The sequence below is a fragment of the Ictidomys tridecemlineatus genome, chromosome 1, assembly GCF_052094955.1.
Source record: "Ictidomys tridecemlineatus isolate mIctTri1 chromosome 1, mIctTri1.hap1, whole genome shotgun sequence".
Classification (NCBI taxonomy): domain Eukaryota; kingdom Metazoa; phylum Chordata; class Mammalia; order Rodentia; family Sciuridae; genus Ictidomys; species Ictidomys tridecemlineatus.
The window spans coordinates 200,732,082-200,751,947 of record NC_135477.1 but is presented as its reverse complement, the minus strand read 5'-3'; positions in this window follow the sequence as shown (position 1 = coordinate 200,751,947).

Here is a 19,866-nt window from a genome sequence, read left to right as displayed (position 1 = left end):
GGGAGGGGCTTCATTAGTTATTCATGGCATTATAAGGAAATCACACTTCAAACATGTTCCCTGTGGGGCTAACAGGGCTACCCAGTGAAGGTGGGAGAACTTTTCTGTCCAGAGTAATGTCCAATCCACAATCTGCCCCCTAGTTATTCCAGTGGAAGCAGGCAAAATAAAATTCCCTCATTTCCCAAACCCAGTCTTAAGTTCAACATCCTTTGTTGTTACCTGGATGCATTTTGGTGTTGCTGTGTGACACAGCAAAGCTTCCACATAGCTGTTCCTCCTCACTGGGGACTCTCATTCAGAGATTTCACAGCTAACCATAAGCACTGTGCCCACCCCCTTTGTGGAAGGTGTGTTGTCTGCAGACCTAAGTTCTTGCTTAAGCAACCCATCATATCTCTCTATCGTTCCTGCAGCCTGTGGGTGACATGGAACCCACAGTTTCCATTGAATCTGAGTTGCCCATCACTATACATCCTGACCTGTAAATGTGTACCTTAGTCACTTTCTATTGTGATGTGCTGGTTATACAAGGCTGATAACACAGTGTGCAAATCATAGTGCACTGACTTGCTTAAAAACTGGGTCAGGCAAACAACATGGCTGTGGTCATATTCACTGTTGCCAAGGTGAACAATACAGGGTGATTGTCAACATACCATTGTGTCAAAATGATGTGTCTCCACAATACCTAGCAATCTGGAAATCCAAAGCATGGTGAGTGTGTACACTCTTGAGCCCAAACCACACATGCCTGGTAAGCCTCTACCAGGGCACCTCATTTTAAAGGAAAACTCCACTCTTTGACTACATTCCACATCATCTTCATACCTGCGTATTGAAGGCAGCGATGCAACTAAGCCACCAAGTTGGTGGGAGGCACCCACTCTAACTACTACACCCTAGCCAAAGCATCTGCTTCATCATTCCCTGGGCTAGTCATGGGGGGCATGACCCATAATGTGCCCCACAGTTACCTGTTTTTGGTGGCTTAGCTCCCAAGGCTCTTGACACAGAACTTGCACCCAATACACAGCACAACTATCAGTACATACCACTATGGGGAATGCTTCATTTGCTTTCACCATTTAGCTCAGCTCACTGGCTTCCTTGTCTTACACCTATATCAAATCAGACAGTGCCTGTTTCTGACTTCAGAGCCACTGCCAGCCACACAGGCAATTGTCCATGACTGGAATCATTAGTGTAACAAACACTGAAGTGTATGGATGCCTTAATTCTGAGGTATGGGCTTGTTTCTTGTTCACCTACATAGGTAATAGGCCCTAGCACCTCTCTCTTTTTTGGCTCATGCCAGATCCTAATACTCTTGGGCTCTCTTGGCACTGGCTGGCTCCTGGCAAATTTGGGTTCTCTGGTTCCTTCCAGGTTCTAGTATACAGTGTTCTCCTGGATCATAGTGGCCTTCAGAACCTCTAAATCTGAAGTTTGTGAAGGATCCATAACATGTAGCGCATGGGGTGTCTTACCCATGTCGGCCAGCAGCACCTTTAAATATCACAGGCATAACAACAAATTGACCAGGGGCTTTTCCCAAGTCCACCATCTCCAACTTGACTACTTGGGCCAGTTCAACTTGAACTTGACTACTGGGCCAGCCCTGCTGGCAGCTGCCCATCAGAGCCATCGGCTGCACTGTTTGATTTTTCTCTTTGACCACTGGCTGGGCTTGCAGGCGTTAACCTTCCTCCTCCTACTGGGACTCCATCAGCATGATGGGGGAGGCTGAGGGGTATTTTCAAGGTATGCAGATCCTCTTCTGGCAACCATACTCTGGTTCTCAAGGCTTCTTCCTTATGTTGTGACTTCTTCTTCTTGGCAGTCTCTGGTAAAGCTGCATCAGTATTTGCTCTCAGAGCTGTAAGACACATTTACCCCATGGCCCCAGCAGCTGTGCATGTAGCTCCTCAGGCTATTAATCTGTCTCACTGGCACCACCACTGCCACCTTTTTCCTTGGCCATGGGCTGGCACCTGGGCACCACTGCTCAGTTCAGTCTGCTCCAGCAGGTCCACATTCACTGCAGGGTAATCAGAAGCCTTCTGTATGCTCACAAGGGACTTATTCACCATATCCTAACTCTACACAGGAATTTGTGCTAATAGGACCTTGGCAACTGAGTGCTACATGGTGCTCATTAGCCACAGGTCCCTCCTGTCCACCAAGGTTAAATCATCTCTCACCTGTGGAACATCCTGCCAATTATTATGTGGGGGCTCAGACCCAGGAAACAGATTTAGCAGATAGAAGAAGATGTAAGACATGGTGGGAATATTGGTCATCCTTTATTCAGAGGCAGCCATAGCCATTAGCCAGCTTCAGCTTCAGCCCCTAGCCAGTTCCATTTTAGCCCCTCCTCACTACCATTTCCATAGGCCTTTTTTTATGCACTTCAAACAAAGTAGTCACACTGCCAACAGGTTACATAAGGGGATAGGGGTACATGTGTTGCTCCCTGCGACAAGGGTACATGGGAGACAGGCAGGACCAGCCTGTCATCTCCAAGGGGGAGTGAGAGGGTAAGGGTCGTGAACCAGTCCCCACCCCAAGATTGGGAAAAAACCGCACTGAGCCAGGAGTTGTGTCAGCCATGAAGATGCAGCAAATCTCAACTTTATTGTGTCAGGGACAAGTTATATAGTGATAGAAGGAGGGAGTAAGAAGAGAAAGTAGCGAGAACCAATAGGGTGCAGTTACCATACTATCACTAGGGGCCTAGGCAGATTTCAGGTTAAACAGGTGGGGCTAAGGTCAAAAGCCAGTGGATGTGTAACCGATGTGATTCTGCAATCTGTATACAGGGTAAAATTGGGATTTCATAACCCACTTAAATCAAATATGTGAAATATGATATGTCAAGAACTATGTAATGTTTTGAACAACCAACAATAAAATTAAAAAAAAAAAAGCCTGCACTCGCAGATTAAAAGCCCACATGCACCAATCCAGTCTAGTCACTTATATGGAAATACTGTGGCAGAACCCATGAGGCCACCTCAACCAACACCCAATAATGGCCACACTCCCAAAGGAGGTAAAATGTTCCAACATACATGCTCACAATTCATGTTTATAACCTTGAGTCTATACCCTAAATCTTTTTCCTAGGTCAGAGTCCTTGCACAACAGTAGGGTACAGTTAAAATAAGACTGTTTGCTTTGCAGCTTCATTACCTAGCTGGTGAAGTGTCTGTGGTGACAGGACAGGAAAGAGGTGTGGTCCGAACTGAGATCAGACACTGGTGTTTTAATTTCTGTTTTACTTTTGTCTTTTTAAAGTTAATCAGACATTCCTGTACCTAAAGTACAGGTATGGGAGTGGCTTCATAGAAATATTTTATATAATACCTTGCACACACATATACATACTTGACTAGTTTGGTGATAAGCATCAGTAATTTCCACCCATCCTCACTAACCTAAGCATAATAAAGACATGAAAAATCCTCACTTTTCTGACATAGAAGATCTAGTTCTGTTTGGCAACTGTGCACTAAGTCATTTATTTACCATTGACCATTTCGAGACTTCAAAATTTAACTCTGGGTCCTAATATTATGAGCCAGGCTAACTGGGCAATGACCAAACAAACTCCATCTTGCCCTGAGACTCCACATAATGTAAGAAATGCTTCTCCCATGGAAAGCCCAGCCTCTGTACCCACCAAGAGTTGCTGAGCATAGCATGTTTGGCAACACAAAATGGCAATTCTTATACAATGTAAAAGTGTTCTCTTTTTGGTTTCCATTGTTTCTTGGACAATATCTGAGATTGATTGGGTAGATGTTAGTAACCATTCTTTAAATTGTACTCACCTTGGGATGTTTTGGCCCACTCCCTTTTCTGCTTATGATTTTAGATCTCATGACATTTGTTTATGGTTTTGGATCATAGCAACAGCCACTTATGTGTTAATATGATTTTGGACTATAAAAAGTGTACTAAAACCCTGGGAGGAGGTCAAATGTTGTAGACTTGCAGCCTACCTTTTGACCCACAAGCTGGTGGATCTGGAATGCTGGCTGGTGAATAAAGTTTCCATTTCCTGCTTTAAGATCGACTCAGTGATTTATTGTAATCTTTCCTTAACACTAATGACTTTTGAGAGGTTGTGTAGCTGCTAGAAGTTAAATAATATTCAACAGTTCAGTAATGTGCTGTGAAGCTTACCACCTTGGTGGTTTTTTTTTTTCCTATGAGTAATACACTTATATATGGAAACTTAGTTTTTCATTATTATACTATTACTAATTGATTAATTGATTGTACAGCTATTGTAAAAACAAAGAGTAGAGATCCATTTTAAGCCCCAAAAGAAAAAAGAAAGAAGAAACTTTGTGTGTATGTGTGTGTGTGTGTGTGTGCATGCGCACACATGTGCAGAGTTGTAGCTCAGTGGAAGAGTGCTTGTCTATTAGGCAAGAGGCTCTGTGTTCTATCCCAGCAGCAAGAGGGAAAACAGTGAGTGGTGAACAAAACACCTGTGTTCTGAGCACAACCAACATGTTCTAAATGTTGTAAGTGTTCTGTATATGTTGCTGAATTTAATTGAAAACTCATTTAGTGCAAGAGAAAAGCAATTATTTATAAATAGATTGCTTGAGTTGTATTGGACTTACAGAGCTTATGAGCTCAAAAAATAGTTGTGAGAAGCTGGATACACTGGTCCACATACCTGTAGTCCCAGCTACTTGGGAAGTTGAGGCAGAAGGATCACTTGAATTTAGGAGTTGGAGGCAAGTTTGAGCAACACACTGAGACCCCCTTTCAAGGATATACTTTTTAAAAGACATTCACGTAAAACATTGGAGATTTGTCATTTTTCCTTGGTTCCCCTTCCTCTCAGCTGGGTGACTATGGGAGCATATGTGATCAGCATGGATACAGCCTCTCTGAACTTGACTCTTAGGAGCACATACTTAACTTAATAATCCTTAGCCCACCTACCCCACATTATTTCAACCAGTTGGTAAAAGTGTCATGTATGATTAACCCTTAAATCCTCTGGGTAAGAATCAGAAAGCTGGGGCACAGGAGGATTATATCTATAACCTGGGTCTACTGATATTTTTATCATTTTACATTTATTGCTAAAATGTAGATAAAATTTTCAAGAAATTTTTTAAAGGCAAAATAAAGCAACATTTTCTGTTGAACAAATATGAAGGAAACACCAGGTCCAGACATGATGCTAGGTCCCTTTCACTAAAATGGTGAGTTGAAAATAGGTTTAGTCTCTCATCATTTACAGTCTAGTGAAGGAGACTTCTAGATCAACTGTCAAATGAGATTATCAGCATTGGGAATACCCTTATGTGGGTATTACCCAATTAGAATCCCATCATTCATTGAATGCACATTATTTCACAGGAGCATTGTCTAAAAATGCAATGGGAAAAATAATTTGACAAAATATAGCACAACTTCATGTTCAAAATGCTAGAAAACCTAGGGATAGTAGGAACACACTTCAACATTTTAAAAGCTATATTTGCTGAACCCAAGACCAGCATCATTCTAAATGGAGAAAAATTGAAAATGTTCCTTCTACAAACTAGAACAAGGATGTTCTCTTTTACCATTTCTATTCAACATCATCTTTGAAAGTGTAGCCAGAGCAATTAACAAAAGAGATAAATTAAAGGGATACAAGTAGGAAAAAAAACTAAAACTATAACTATTTGTTGATCACATGATTATATAACTAGAAGATCCAAAAAATTCCAACAGACAACTTCTAGAACTAATAAATGAATTCATCCAAGTAGCAGGATATCAAATCAACACCCATAAATCAAATGCATTCTTATATGTCAACAATGAGTTCACTGAAAGAGAAATTAGAAAAACTTCTCCATTCACAATAGCCTCAAAAAATAAAATACCTGGGAATCAATCTAACAAAAGAGGTGAAAGACCTCTACAATGAAAACTACAAAACACTAAAGAAAGAATTTGAAGAAAACCTCAGGAGATGGAAAGATCTCTCAGGCTCCTGAATAGGCAGAATTAATATTGTCAAAATGGCCATACTACCAAAAAGTGTTATATAGATTTAATGCAATTCCTATGAAAATCCCAATGACATTCTCCATAGAAATAGAAAAAGCAATCATAAAATTTATTTGGAAAAATGAGAGACACAGAATGGATAAAGCAATCCTTAGCAAATAAAGTGAAGCAGGAAGCATAAAATACCAGACATTATACTACAGAGCTATAGTACTTAAAATGGCATGGTATTAGCACCAAAATAAACTTGTCAATCAATTGTACAGAATAGAGGACATAGAGACAAACCCACATAAATACAGTTATCACATACTAGACAAGGGTGCCAAAAACATTCACTGGAGAAAAGATAGCCTATTCAACAAATGGTGCTGATAAAACTGGAAATTCATATGTAGCAAAATGAAATTAAACCTCTATCTCTCACCCTGCAAAAAATCAACTCAAAGTGGATCAAAGACTTAGGCACTAGTACAGAGAACCTGTACCTAATAGATGAAAAAATAGATCCAAATCTTCACCATGTCAGCCTAGGATCTGATATTCTTTTTTTTTTTTTGAGAGAGAGAGGAGAGAGAGAGAAAATTTTCAATATTTATTTTCTAGTTCTAAGCAGACACAACATTCTTGTTGGTATGTGGTGCTGAGTATCGAACCCGGGCGCTACCGCTTGAGCCACATCCCCAGCCTGGATCTGACATCCTTAATAAGACTCCTAAGTGCAAGATGTAAAATCAAGAATCAATAAATGGGATGAATTCAAATTAAAAACTTCTTCTCAGCAAAGAATCAATTAATAATGCAAGGAGAGAGCCTACAGATTAGGAGAAAATCTTTACAACATGCACCTTCGATAAAGCATTAGCCTCTAGGATATAAAAGAACTCAAAAAAACTTACCATCAAAAAAAAAAATAACCCAATCAATAAATGGGCTAAGGAGCTCAACAGACACTTCACAGAAGAAATATAATTGATTATCAATTATATAAAAAAGTGTTCCACATCTCTAGCAATTAGAGAAATGCAAATCAAAACTACTCTAAGGTTTCATCTCACTCCTGTCAGAATGGCAATCATCAACAATACAGGCAACAATAAATGTTGGTGAGAATGTGGGGGGAGAGATACATTCATACATTGCTGGTAGGATGGCAAATTGGTGCAACCGCTATGGAAAGCAGTATGGAGATTCCTCAGAAAATTGGGAATGGAACCACCATTCGACCCAAATCTCCCACTCCTTGGTTTATACCCAAAGGATTTAAAATCAAAATACTATAGTGAGACAGCCACATCAATATTTATAGCAGCTCAATTCACAATAGCTAGACTATGGAACCAACATAGGTGTCCCTTAAAAGGTGAATGGGTATAGAAAATGTGATATCTATACTCAATGCAATATTATTCAGGTTTAAAAAAGAGTGAAATTATGGCATTTGCCAGTAATTGGTCGGAGTTGGAGAATATCATGCTAAATGAAATAAGCCAATCTCACAAAACCAAAGGCCAAATTTTTTCTCTAATATGCAAATGCTAGTTCACAATAAGGCCCCGAGGGCTCTAGGAAAGAATAGCGTTACTTTAGATTAGGTAGAGAAAAGTGATGGAAGGAAAGGAGAGGGGATGTGAAGATAGGAAATACAGTAGAATGAAACAGACATTACTGTATATATATATAGGACTACATGACCAACATGATTCTGCAACGTATACAGTCAGAAAAATTAGAAATTATATGTCATCTATGTAAGATGTATCAAAGTGCATAAGTGCATTCTACTGTGAAGTATAACTAATTAAAACAAAAAAAATATTAAAAATGAAATGGGAGTTATATTTAAAGGGCAAGAGTGCTGATATTAATTAGAGAGAATAGAGTAAGGGAATTATGGCAACAGATACATTTATTCTACTAAGTGTTAAGTGTTCTTAAAAAGCCATGGTTCAGGGGCTGAGATTGTAGTTCAGTGGTAGAATGCTTATCTACCACATTCGATGCCCTGGGTTCAATACTGAGCATCACATAAAAATAAATAAAAAGATAAAATAAAGTTATTCTGTCCAGTTACAACTAAAAAAATATAAAAAATAAAAGCAATGGTTCAAATTCTTTTTTAGATAATTAATACAGGCAACTATAAAGGAATGCTGTCTCATTGGAGAAATAATCTTGCAGCACCTTTCCTACAACCATCCCATGTTCAGACAGTTATGTTCACAGCAGGTTGTGTGGAAACATAAGAATATTTACGTCAGTTTCATAGAACAATGATATAACAATATATTAATGCAATATTTTATATTTAATTTTTATCAAATTTAAGTTTTAAAACTTATACCATTAAAATACCATAACAATATTGTAAATTAAAATATAAATTTTATATTAATTATTACATATAAATACACAATAATATTGTTAAGAGAAATAAAGTATTTATCATTTAACAATATCAAGTTATGATGACATGAAGTGCTATAAAATAATTTTATATTATATTATTAAAAATATGATAATAAGAATAATTTATACATAATGATTTTTCCCTACTTTGAAAGGGTCTGGCAGTCAATTTCTCCCTATTTTTAAAGACAGGGAAAGAAATAGGTTGTTAGTTTAATGTACTTCAGTCTATTATGAGGGGACAAAGACAAGGTTTGAAAAAGAGAAAAAAAAAAACTTTACGGAAGTCTAGGAAAAAAATAAAAAAGCAAAGTTGTTCCCTAAGACCAACAGGATACATGAAGATGAAGGAAAGAGAAAGAGGAATTTGTGAGTGGGCTGGGGGCCTGAAAAAGTTTCTTAAGACTTTAGAGCTCCATAGTGTGTACCTGTAATTTCAGCTACTCCGGAGACTAAAACAGAAGGATCACAAATTTAAGATGAGTCTGGGAAAATTAGTAAGATCCTATCTCAGAAATTTTAAAAAAATGATAATAAAAGGGTTGGATATATATCTCCGCAGTGGAATGTCCACAGGCTCAACTACCAGTGCCACCACGAAGATAAAGAAGGAGAGGGTTAAGGAGAAGAAAAGGAGTAGTTATAAGCAATGGTTCAAACCTGTAATCAATTCCAGTGACTCTGGGGGCTGAGGAAGGAGGATGGTAAGTTGGAGGGCAGGCTCAGCAATTAGTGAGTGAAGGGAAAGCAAGGAATGAGAGACTGAGCAAGTGAGACATGAAAGAGTGAGACCAGGCAGAGATACACATGACAGTTTATTTGTCAGAGCTAAAAAATAAAGCCCATCTCTCGGTAGGAGAAAGAGAGGCAAAAAAAGACTTGGGTTCTGGAACTTTTATAGGGCAAACTCAGGAATTAGAGCCAAGGGTTCCTAATGTGGGCAGTTAAGGGTGGGGTTGGTGTGAGGGAGTGGTGAGCCTATTTAGGAATGCCCTTGGACAGGAAAGAAACTTTTTCCTTGAAATGGAGGCTGTCACTTAAGATGGACATCCAGATGGTAAGCAAGGACCTTATAGTAAGAGCCTAAGCAACTTAGCAAAACCTTGTCTCAAAATAAAATATAAAAAGGACTGGTGATATAGCTAAGGGGTAAAGCATTCTTGGCTTTAATACCCAGCACAACCAAAATAAAGAGAGTGGGGAGAACATTGTGCAGGATGATCTGGGTAGATGGATGTCACCAGTGGTGCTGTTAATAATTACTCGGGGGGCGGATTGTCTTTAAATGCAAGGGTATATTCGATCACACCAATCATCAAATATAAACAATTAATACAAAAGTGTTGAGTGTGCTGGAACACCCCAACTAGCATTCAATGAACACTAATTAAAAACTATAACCTAACGACACAATCCTAAGGGCAACCTCGAGCCCCAAAATACCTCTCCTGCCAGATGACTTCTCTTAGCCAAAGAACAGAGATGCCCTTGTCTGGTGGTTCTCTGCAGCCAACAACTGGATGTCAGGAAATGATGAAGTTGATCTGGGGATTTGCAGCAATGCAGCCAGTCTCTCTGATGTCCTTGGAACAGCCTCATTGATGTGGCAGGACAAGTGATTTAAATATTGTTTGAAGTTGGTGATGTACATTGGTAATTGGTTTCACCCAGTGAAAGTCAATGTCCACTGGTTATGTCCAGTGAGATAATGTGTATTTGCAACAAGACATATTCTTTGTGCATGTCCATTGAGCTGTTCTCCCTATCAATTGTAATGTTAAGTATGCCTATTGCTAGTGCTCCTTACAGCTTTTAATCAATTGCAACAAGACATGACAAAGCATGCCTATGGCTGTTGTTCCTTATTGTCAGCACCTTAATGAGTCCTAGCATGTCCCAAGAAGTCCATGGAAGACACTTCTTACAATGGAGAAAGCACCTCTATTAAGGTTATTGTTCTTGCACCCAGGAACTTCTAGCGAAGTGAGTCACCACTTGCAGTTGTCATGCTTTCATTCAAGAAAAAGTCTCCAATATCTATACTAGGGGACAGTGATAACTGCCTTCCCTTGGGGTCCATGAGAATGTCATTCCTCCATCATATACCCCTACTAGAGATAGAAGGACTTGCAGCCAACACCATCTCCCACTTCAATACCTGTTGTGATGGGCAAATGTGCAACTTATGCAGTCAAGGGGGAGAAATAAATAATGTCTACAAGCTTCTGCCTTTTCAATGCTTTATTCACTCAAATAACTCAATATAATTTTACTCTATAGGTTTTTTGATTCATTTATTTATTTATTAATTTATTCATTTTAGTTGTTAATGGACCTTCATTTTTTATTTATATCTGGTGCTGAGTATTGAACCCAGTGCCTCACACATTCAAGGTAAGTGCTCTACCACTAAGCCACAACCCCAGCCCCATCACTCTATAGATTCTTAATCAAGAAAATGACAATCCTTAATGCTAGGCACTGCAATAGACATAATCAATCCACAGCAAACATTTCTAGATTAATTCTAAAGACTGAAAATACTCTTAAACATGACAGTCTCATGATAGACATTTCCACTACATGCTAAGCTCAAGTGTCAGGCCTAAAGTCTCAAGCCTTAGGCTCTAAGTTCATCAGATGCACACTCACTCAGGCTGTGGTGATCAGGTCAGGAACTGATGTAGGCTTCTCCTGGGGTGGTGCTGATGGCTGCCACAGTCTGCCTGGGCACAAAATCACCAGCCACTCACACCCTTGTAGATACAAACAACGATTCTTTATTCCGGAACTCACACGGGCACTCTACAATCGCATTCTGGGGAAATTCAAGTTCTGGGCAAAATTCACCTACTCCACCAGGCTCTAATCAGCAGGATATGCCCTATTTCCAGCAGGGTACACCTTAAAACTGGAACCGCCCAAAACCCAAGGACAGGATACTCCCTAAAACGTGATCCGCCCTAAACCCAAATCTGCCCTGGTCCTTGAGCAAGTTCACTGCAAATGGCCAAGGCAAGTCCATTTCCAGGAGTCCTTCCTTTAAGCAACATGGGGTACGCTGGCAAGGAAATTTTGATGCATCATTCCTACTTGGCAATGGCTCTCAGCAGATGGCCAGTTGAGGAGAGGTCATAGAAAGAAGTTGCATTTCTCACCAGGGTCAAGATGTGGCTGTAGAGTTTGAGAGTGGTGAGGAAGATGCAGAGGATCAAGCAAATTGGGATGTCAGTTCAGGTCCTCATCAGGCTCTCTAGCATGAGGAAATCAGTGTCGGCTGGCTAAATGTCTATTAACTTGCTCCATCATTTATATTAAATTTGGGGGCTTCTGACCACCCTTTCATTCCCTGTCAGGTACTACCAGATTTCTCGTGACATCATTTGCCCTGAGGTTAAATCATCTGATGGTTAAAGCATCAGGTGGTCCCCACCCTGATATTCTTGCCTCTCCCCCTTTTGGGGCAAGGGCAACATGACACAGACCTCACTCTGAGTTTGTCAAGTTGGGGAGAAGTGACTTGTTTATGTCAGGACTATGCCTGATTATCATATTGGAGGGCTCCATAGGTGTGCCTGGTGGGGCTGCTCTCAAAATGGAGTTTTAAAATGAGTTGCTAAGGTAAAGGCCTAAGGCCATTCTTAGAATATCCAATGCACACAATACTACAGACACCATGAACCTCAAGTGGGAAAAATGACTGATGGGTCTGGACTGGGTCCCAGTGGAGCAGGAGTAAGGGCATATCCAATACCTCTAATTGGGAGAGAGTTGGTAAATGAACAAACCTTGACTCTGTAGGAAATTTCTTTCATCCTGCCGTTTTCTCCCTGTAATGAAGCAATATTTATTGAAAGATCTATTACAACAATTAAAAATATTTACAGGGTTGGGCTTGTGGACATTCTTTATTTCTCCCCCTTGACTGCATAAGTTGCACCTTTGCCCATCACAACAGGTTTTGAAGTGGGAGATGGTGTTGGCTGCAAGTCCTTCTATCCCTAGTAGGGGTATATGATGGAGGAATGACATCCTCTATTACAACAATTAAAAATATTTACAGGCCTAGCATGAAAACTCACCTAACATGTATGAGGCCCTGGGGTTGATCCTCAGTACCACATAAAGATAAATAAAGGCATTAAATTAAATAAATCAATAAAATATTTACGAATATAAGAAAGGAAATGAAAATTATTAGTTCATTGGTAGAGCACTTGCCTTGTTGTAGGGACAAATGAGACAAACCATCAAAGATAGCAGGAAACAGTTTTATTTGGCTCCATCCAGGTTCAGTGGGAACAGCTTTTGCTATAATCAATAAATCCCCCTGAACCCCGAGTTCAGGTAGTTTCAGAGTTTTATACACAGCATAAGGGGAGGGACTAAGAAGTTCACAGTCTTCAAAAGTTCATATAAAAGCAGCTTTTTCTCCCTGTTTTGGGAAAGTTAACCCTTAAAGGACAACACCTGAGAAGGGGAGAGCTTCTTCTCCCATTTCTTTTATTCCGCTGCCAGTTGTTAGCATGGAGCCCAGTTGTAACTTATCTTAAAAATGTAGACATCTCTGTGAATCCCCAGCTAAAGACCAGAGCTTGTTTGCACATTTCTTCAAACTACTATACTGGATATGTTTGTGAAAAACTAGTAAGGGGGTGTCCAGCACCTGGAGTGCTGGTATCTTCTTAGCCAGTGACCAACTAAAACAGAGCAATATGAAAATAGAAAGTTTATCGACACTGAACTCTTTTGCAGAGACTCTTTTGCTGGCAGTCTAAAATTAACCATGGTGAAGATTTCTGAAGAAGCCCAGTTAAGACTTTTCTGTGGAGAAAGGGGGTGCCACTCCAACCTAGCATGCACAAAATGTTGGGTTTAATTCTTAGCAAAGAAAAAAAATTGAAAGTACTAAAATCCATGGCTCTATGTTTACCTTTTTGATGTTTCAAGAGCCTCATAATGATCCTACTGTTTGTTGAAATATATTGACTTTCCTAGGTGTGATGGCACAGGCCTGCCATCCCAGTTACTCAAGAGGCTAAGGTAGGAGGATTGCAAGTTTGAGGTCAGCCTTAGCAACTTATCAAGGCCCTCAGCAATTAGGAAGACTTTGTATCAAAATAACATAAAAAAGGGAATGAGGTTGGGGCTCAGTGTCAGAGCACTTGCCTAGCGTGTATGAGGCACTGGGTTCAATTCTCAGCACTGCATATAAATAAGTGAATAAAATAAAGGTTCATCAACATCTAAAAATATATTAAAAATATAATAACATAAAAAGGGCTGTAGGGGCAAGCAAGTTGGCACATGCCCCTAATTTCAGCAGCTCACAAGACTGAGACAGGAGGATCACCAGTTAAAATCCATCTTCAGCAATGGTGAGTCTCTAAGCAACTCAGTGAGAACCTGTCTCCAAATAAAATACAAAATAGGGCTGGGGATGTGACACAGTGGTGGAGTGTCCCTGAATTCAATCCTTGATACATAAATAAATAAACAAATAAATAAATAAATAACATGAGTGAAAGTGGCTTCAGATATGGGTTAGTGTTTAAGCACCCTTGAGTTCAATACCTGATACCTCTGGCCTTGTTCTACTTCTGAAGATTTCAATCTGAGGTCAAACAAATAAAATATTTAATCACCAAAGTAATAGATTAAATAATTCATGTAATCTCCTTATTAGTAGAGACAGAATATTTGTAAACCTAAAAACATCTTTGTTATTCTAATGTGCTTATTAAAGACAGCTATGTTATTTTGTTTGGCATTAAATATATCTCTAGCTAGGCATGGTTGCACATGTCTGAAATTTCATCTACACAGAGAGCTGTGGTAGGAGGATTATAAATTTGAGCACAGCCTGGACAGCATAAGGAGAAACTGTCTCAAAAAAATGTGCATACCTTGATCTAATGAAATATAAATAAATTAAGATTTATCTGAATACTTACAAAAAGTTAGAAGAGAATGACAACGTTGAATATTTATGCAGCTCATTGAGGTTATAGAGGATCCCAAATTGTACAAAAGCAACTTGATCAATAGTAGAATGGTTAAAATGCAACAAGGACATGCAGTGGTTAGTAATATAACTTCTAGATAGAGATAGGCTAACTGTATCTTAATTCTGCTACACACTAGCTGTGCCACTTTGGAAAAATTACTTAAGCACTCTGGGTTTCAGGTTTCCTCATATATAACCTGAATCTCTATCCTTCATATAGGATTCTGGGAGAATGAAAAGCAATAATATGCTCAAAGTAATAAATTTGGAAACAGACACCCAGTAAGTTTGCAGTGAATATTAATTATCATTGCTTTGTTTAATAAATAGTTACTTTGTGCATTCTCTATGCTAGGCACTATTCTCATTCATCAAGAATTTGCATGCTAAACACTATTTTAAAACGGTTCAGATTTTAATTCTGTTGATCCTCATAACTGGCCTATGGGATAGGTATTATCATCATCATCATCATCATCATCATCATCACCTCTCATAGATAAGGAAATTAAAGTACAGAGATTAAGTAACTTCCTTCAGACAACACAGTCAGTAGGAGTAGGAGCCAGGAATTCAAATTCAAATAATCCACTTCCACCAACTCTTCTTTCCCCACACTCTTCCTGGCACTGGGGATTGAATGCAGGAACACAGTACCATTGAACTACACCCCAAGGCTCTTTAAATATTGAAACAGAGGCTCTCTAAATTGCCCAGTCTGGTATACAACTCAACCTCCATAGTAGTTGAGACCATAGGAAAACACCAACCTCTATGCCTGGCCACAGAGAATGCTCTTAACTAAATCAGGCTTCATCATCATCCTTGCCATCATTGTCGTCATCATCGTTGTCATCATCATCATCACCATCATCTTGAACCATAAACTGAGGGTGATGCACAAAATTTAAAAATAAAAAAAGGGCTGAAGAGGCAGGGGCTATAGCAGTAGAGGGTTTGCCTCATACATGCAAGGCACTGGGTTCCATCCTCAGCACCATATAAAAATAAATAAAGATATTGTGTCCATTCAAAAGTAAAAAATAAAAATTTTTAAAATGGGTGGCATGAGGATGTGCCTCTGTGGTTAAGTGCCTACCTCCCCCTGTGCCACCTGCTCCCCTTAAGTGTGGTTAAGTGACTGCCTCCCCCTCTGCCACCTGCTCCCCTCTCTCCCCTCTCTGCATTCCCTCCCCTACTCGGGCCTGATGCGGGCCCTGGCACATGGCTCTTTATGACTGGGCCTGGGTCCTTTTTGGAGCCCCAGGCCACTCTTCTCCAGGACCCTGACCCTGTCCCCTTTTCTGAATTTCAGGTCCCTTGCTCCACCCCCTCCTGGGCCTCCCCTCTGTTGCCCTGATGCTGTGGGATCCTGGCACTGCCTGGACCCTCCACTCCCCCTGATTCTCCCCAGCTTGGGCTCCTCCAATGGGTCCCGGGTCCCCTCCCACCTAGCTACTCAGTTTCATGCTGGCGCTATCTTTGTTCCCCAACACAGGGCCCTCATTTGGCCCTACTTGGATCCACGTCTCTCTCTGAAAATTTACACCCCTGGATTGCAGAGGAGTGCAATCTGCTGGCCTCTGTGCCCTGAAGGCTCCCTAGGGGAAACAGAGCCCTGCCCCTCACCTGGGCCCCCTTGGCTGCTGGAAACCTGACACCTGGCAGTGGACATGGGCCTTGTGCCCACCTTGGGCTGCGCAATTCCTTCCCTTCCCTCCCCTGCCCTCTTGTCTTGCGTGGTGCTCCTAACCCAAGCCAGCCTTCTGGAACCCTGAAGCTTTTAGCTCCAGTCCCGGGGCCTTGCTCCTAGGTTGGGCTCCTGACAGGGTTCATCCTAGCTTGTCTTCGTGTGGCAACACGTCGCATTGCATGGCATTGCGAGGAATCCCGTGGCTTCTCTCTGAGTCGGGTTTGGAACTAGGGGCCCCTTGTTTGGGCCCCCTATCATGTGCTCCCCCTTGGTGCCCCTTGCACCAGACCCTGTCCATGTACCTTAATTTTAGGCCCCCTTTTTTGGCCTTCTTCTGTTCTTTCCTCTGTTTCTGTTGTGCTGTGGTATTCTGGAACTGCCAGGATCCTCTCCTCACCCTGCTTCTCCCTAGCTGGGGCTCCTAGAATTACTCCTAACTCCCCATTGACCACCCTCCACCTCTGCATGCCAGGTTTCCCTCACAGTGCCCACCTTTGGTCCTCCTTTAGTCCAGGTCCCTCTCTGAGGATCTACTCACCTGGGGCAAAGAAGTGGTATTGGCTGGCCTCTGTGCTCTGAAGGCTCCCTACAGCCCTGCCCCTTGCCTGGGCCCCCTTTGCCACCTGAAACTTGCAACCTGGCAGTGGACTTGGGACTTGTGCCAACCTTGCCCTGAGTGATCCCCTCCCATCCCTCCCCTGCCCTCTAGCCTTGCATGCTGCCCATACCCCAATTCAGCCCTCCCTAATCCTGACCCTGCCCACTCCAGTTCCCAGGCCAGGCTTCTCGCCTTAGCCCCTGATTTCCTTCCTAATGTTGCATAGGGTATCTTGTCCTTGCTTCTTAATGGATATTACCTGGTGGTCCCTTGCTTGGCCCCCTAGTGTGCTTCTCTCTGTGGCCCTTGACCAATCTTCTGTCTCCTGGTCATGGCATAGCCAATTTCTCCCCTTTGGGCACATTATTAGAAACAAGTCCTGCCCCTTGCCTGGGCCCCTTGCTCTCTCTGGGCCTTTGTTCCTGCACCTGGGAACCTGACACCTTGCACTGGAACTGTTTGGGGAGCCAAGCTCTACCCTGCCAAATCCCCAGCTTTCCCTCCCCAGCCTTGTCCACTTTCCTGACCCCCATGCCCCAACCCTGTTGCTTGTGTCTCCATACCCTGGTCTGCCTCCTCACTAGAGCCTCTGGTGACCCATCTTGCTCCATGAGTCCCTGGGCTTTGACTGCAAGCCCCTCCATTGGGCTGCTCCACTGATCCCTTTGGCTTCCCTGTTCTGCAGGACCCTAGTGCTGCCAGCCTTCCTGGCCAATCCATTCCTGCTCTCCCTGGCATGGACCATCCCCTAGGTCCCTAGACTGGGCCCCTTGCTGGTGTCCTGGCCCCCACCCCACCAACCCCCATCCTCTAGCCCTTCAAACTGTACTCTGCTTGGGCCCTTCTGTCTTCCCTGTTTGGGCAGGGCATCTTTTCTGGATGCCTTTCCCAGAATGCTCACCCTGAACCTGGCCTCTTTGCCCTGTGGGCTCCCTTTGGGAAAAGGTAGTCCTGCCCCTTGCATGGACCCTTTGGTCTCTCTCAGCCCTGGCCTTGCTCCAGAACCCTGACACCCTTGAGCCTTCCTCCTCCTGTGCCACCCGCTCCCCTTTCTCTCCTCCCTCCCCTCCCCAGCCCTGTGCATTTTCATGCACCCCTGCCCTGGCCCTGGCACATGGCTCTTCATTCCTGGACCTGGCTGTTGCTTGAGCGCCTGGCCTCCTTTCTCGAGTACCCAGTCCCTGTCCCTTGATTTCAGGCCCCCATTTCTGGCCCCCTCCTATGCCTCCCCTCTGTTCTCCTTGTGCTGAGATATCCTGGTACTGCCTGGACACTCCCCTTCCCTTGCTTCTTTCCTAGCAGGGGCTCCTCAAATGGATCCTGGCTTTCCACCTACCCCCCACACACACACAGCCGCATGCCTGGAAGCCCCTCTCAGTGCCCTCATTGGGCCCTCTTTAGTTCCAGGTCCCTCTCTGAGGATCTACTCTCCTGGAGCAGAGGAGTGGAATAGCTGTTCTCTGCACCCTGAAGGCTCCCTATGTGAAACACATCCTTGCCCTTCACCTGAGCCCTCTTAACTGCCAGCACCTTGATACCTGGAGGTCGACTTGGAACTTGTGCTGACCTTGCCCTGAGTGATCTCCACCCTTCCCTCCCCTGACCTCTCACCTTGCATGCTGCCCCAATACCAACCCAGTCCTCCCTAACCTTAAGCCTGCTTGCTCCAGTCCTGGGCCTAGCTATTCAGCTGAGCCCCTGAATCCATTCCTAGTATCACATGGGATAGTGTGGTGACACTTCCTGTAGGGTCTGACCTAGGGGTCCCTCACTTGGGCCCCCTATGGCGCTCTTCTGTGCTCCTTGCACAGCTCTCTGTCTCCTGGTCCTGGTGCAGCCCCTTCCTCCTCTTCTCCCCTAGCTCTCCTCTGACAATCCTGGGTCTCCTGCTCCTTGGTACCCTCAACCTGGTTGGTTGCATGGGTCCCTTTCAGGCGCTCCTGACTTAAGTCCTTGCTTTTGCCACCAGGCACCTCTCCACACCCACCACAACCTTCCTCCATGCCCTCCCATCACCCTCCTCCTCCCATTGTCCCTTGCCAGACCCCCTTTGCCCGGTCCCTGTCTCTGAATTCTCAACTGGGCCAGGGTGCCTTATGGGAAAGAGAGCCCTGCCCCTCACCTGGGCCAATTTCTCTCCCTGGGCCCTTGGTCCTGCTCGCAGAACCCTAACACCTGGCAGTGGCCCTGGGCCTGGAGCCTGCCTCCTTCCTGGTGGATCCCCTGCCTTTCCTCCCCAGCCTTGTCCACTGTCCTGAGTCTCCTGCCCCAGCCCTGGCCCTTGGCTCTGCATTTTCTTACCTGGCTCCTCACTTAAGCCTCTGGTATCCCTTTTTGCTCCATGTGTCTCTGGGCTTTCACTGCAGGGCCCTCTCTGGGGCTGCTTTCCTGATCCCCTTGGTTCTCCTGTACTGCAGTACTCTAGTGCGGCCAGCCTTCCCAGCCCTGCCCTTCTCTGCTCTCCCCTGGCATGGGCCCTCCACTAGGTCCCTAGCAGGGGCTTCTTGCTAGGGTCCTGACCCCCATCCAACAAATCCTTTCTTCTGGCCTTTCATTCTGTGCCCTCCTTAGGCCCTCCTGTGGTCCCTGTCCCTGCCACACCCCTTTTCCAGGTGCCTTTCCCAGGATGCTCACTTGGACCAGGGGGCTATACCTGGCCTCTTGGCTCTGCAGGCTCCCTTTGGGAAAATATAGCCCTGTCCCTTGCCTGGACCCTTTGGCCTCTCAAGCCCGGACCCTGCTCCAGATCACTGACAGCCTTGAGACTACCTCCCGGTGTGCCACTCACTCCCCTTTCTCCCCTCCCTCCCTTCCCCAGCCCTGTGAGCTTTTATATACCCCTTGCCCTGCCTTCCCTGGCCCTGGCACATTGCTCTCCATTCTGCCTGGCTCTTGCTTGAGCCCCTGGCTGCCCTTCTCGAGGACCCAGTCCCTGTCCCTTGATTTCAGATCCCCATTTCCAGCCCCCTCCTGTGCTTCCCCTATTTTCTCTTGTGCTGAGGTATCTTGGCACTGCCTGGACCCTCCCCTCCTCCTGCTTCTCCATAGCAGGGGCTCCTCAAGTGGGTTCTAGCTCCCCACCAACCCTCCATCTCTGCATGCCTGGAAGACCCTTTCAGTGCCCTG